This window comes from Pteropus vampyrus, unplaced genomic scaffold (assembly GCF_000151845.1).
Source record: "Pteropus vampyrus isolate Shadow unplaced genomic scaffold, Pvam_2.0 Scaffold56, whole genome shotgun sequence".
Classification (NCBI taxonomy): Eukaryota; Metazoa; Chordata; class Mammalia; order Chiroptera; family Pteropodidae; genus Pteropus; species Pteropus vampyrus.
The window spans coordinates 2,227,046-2,229,778 of NW_011888837.1; positions in this window are offsets into that span (position 1 = coordinate 2,227,046).

A 2,733-nucleotide genomic window follows, 5' to 3' on the forward strand; every position below is an offset into this window, starting at 1 on the left:
TTTTTTTTTTGCTATTGAGTTGTATGAATTTCCTGTACATTTTAGATATTAATTCTTTATCAGATATATGATTTGCAAATATTTTCTCCCATTCTGTAGGTTGTCTTGGTGTCAAATTCCCTCAAAATCATGGCCAAAACCAACATCAAGAAGCTTACCCTATTTAGGAGTTTCATGTTTTCAGGTCTTATGTTCAAGTCTTTAATCTGTTTTGAGTTAATTTTTGTGTATGGTGTAAGATAGCAGAACAGTTTCATTCATTTGCATGTGGCTATTCATTTTCCCAACACCATTTATTGAAGAAACTATTCCTTCCCTGTTGTATATTCTTTGCTCCTTTGTCATAAATTAATTGACCATAAGTACAGGGGTTTATTTTTGGGCTCTCTATTAGTTTCTTTGACTAATATGTCTCTTATTCCAATACCATACTGTTTTGGTTACTGTAGCTTTATAATATAGTTTGAAATCAAGAAGCATGATGCCTTTGCTTTTGTCCTTTCTCAAGATTACTTGGCTATTCAGGGCCTTTTGTGGCTCCATATAAATTTAAGGATTGTTTTTCTATTTCTGTGAAAAATGTCATTGGAATTTTAATAGGAATTGCATTGAATGTGCAGACTGCTTTGGGAGTATGGACATTTTAACAATATTAATTCATCCAATTCATGAGCATGGGATATCTTTCCATTTATTTGTGTTTTCTTTAATTTCTTTTATCAGTGTCTTATAGATTTCAGTGTACGGATCTTTCACTTTCTTGTTTAAATTTATTCCTAGGTATTTCACACTATTGATGAAATTGTAAATAGAATTATTTTTAATACTTTTTTTTGATAATTTGTTATTAGTGTATAAAAAAGCAATTGATTTTTTATATTGATTTTATATCCTGAAACTTTATTGAATTTCTTTATTGGGTCTAAGTTTTTTTTTGTGGAGTTTTTATGGTTTGCTACATATAATATCATCTGCACATAGAGACAATTTTACTTCTTTTTCCATTTGGATGCCTTTTATTTATTTTTTGTGCCTAACTGGCTAGGACTTTCAGTACTATGTTGAATAGGAGTGACAATAATGGACATTCTTGTCTTTTTTTCTGGATATTAAATTTTGTCAAAAGTTTTTCTGCATCTATTGAGATGATTGGATGATTTTTAATCCTTCATTTTGTTAATGTGGTGTATCACATTGGCTGATACATGTATGTCAACAATACTTGCATCCCAGGGGAAAAAATCCAACTTGATCATGAGTCTTTTAATGTTCTGTTAAATTCAATTTGCTAATATTTTGTTAAATATTTTTGTATTTATGTTCATCAGGGATATAGGTCTATAATTTTTTCTCCTGTGGTGTCCTTGTCTGGTTTTGGTATCAGAATAATCCTGGCCACGTTAAATCAGTATGGAAGTATTCCCCCTTTCCTCTATCTTTTGGAAGAGTTTGAGAAGGGTTGGTATTAGATTTTTAAATGTTTGATAGAATTCATCAGTGAAGCCATGTGGTTCTGGACTTTTCTTATTTGCAAGGTTTTCTCCTTACTAGTAATTGGTCTGTTCAGATTTTCTATTTCTGCATGACTCAGTGTTGGTAGGTTGTATGTCTTTAGGAACTTATTCATTTCTTCTAGGTTGTCCAATTTGTTAATATGAGTTTTCTTATTGAGTGGTTTTCTGTGAATGAATTATCTATCTTTGGTTGGCCAAATTAGAATTGCTTTATTTGTAAGAAGCTTTTTTAATGGTATAATATAGCTATGGCAGAGATTTAAGTAGACAGAAATTGAAGTGTTATGTTTTTCTCTATTTATGTTTTACTTTAGTTTGAGGTTGAGGATGAGATCTTATAAAACATAAAATTTCTTCTTGGAGGTTTTCCCTAATGCTACAGTACTGGTACCGAGTACTATTTGTTTGTTTAATATCAAGCTTGGCAAACACTTTAAAAGCACTTTTCAGAAAAAGTGTGCAATAACAAGTGTCAATGACTTTACAAATAAAATTTGTACTGTCTGGACTTCACTTCTACTCTTTTATATCTTATACTTTTGAACATATTTTAAGGCTTAACTTACGTGTGTATCTTTTTCCTCTGTGATGCTTCTCCCACTAATGCAACCCACTAGATCCTTCTAAGTGTACCCTCACAGCACCATATACATGGTTCATTTGAGCCATTGATACATTACATATGTGTTACTGATATACTTATGTGTCTATCCTACTACTCTATTGAGAGCATTTCAAAGGCAGTCTTTGAGTCTTACAAATTTATATTTGTAACCATCTACCCATCCCATCCCAATCTCTGTGCACAGTGTTTAGCATTGTGCTGGACACAATAGTTTCTCAATACCTGAATAAAAAATAACATAATATTAACATATCACAACATATTTATATAATGCTCTACTCAATGGCATCTGAGTTCTTTTCATATTTTTGTTATTACATACAACACTTCAAAAAACATACTTGTCCTCTCTTGTATGTATATGAGAATTTCTTTAGAAAATCTAGAGGCAGAATTTGTGGATCATAGAGTACACATGGTACATATAACTTTACCCATAGTTGACATTTGTCATTTATTGTTGCTGCTCATCAAGTAATTTGCCTTATTCTTTGGGAACTTTCCATTTTATAAATATGGTGGAAGGCAGAGCTTCTTTTCTACTATAAACACTGAAAATGTCAATCGTTTGCTTTTTCAGCTTCCCTTACACCT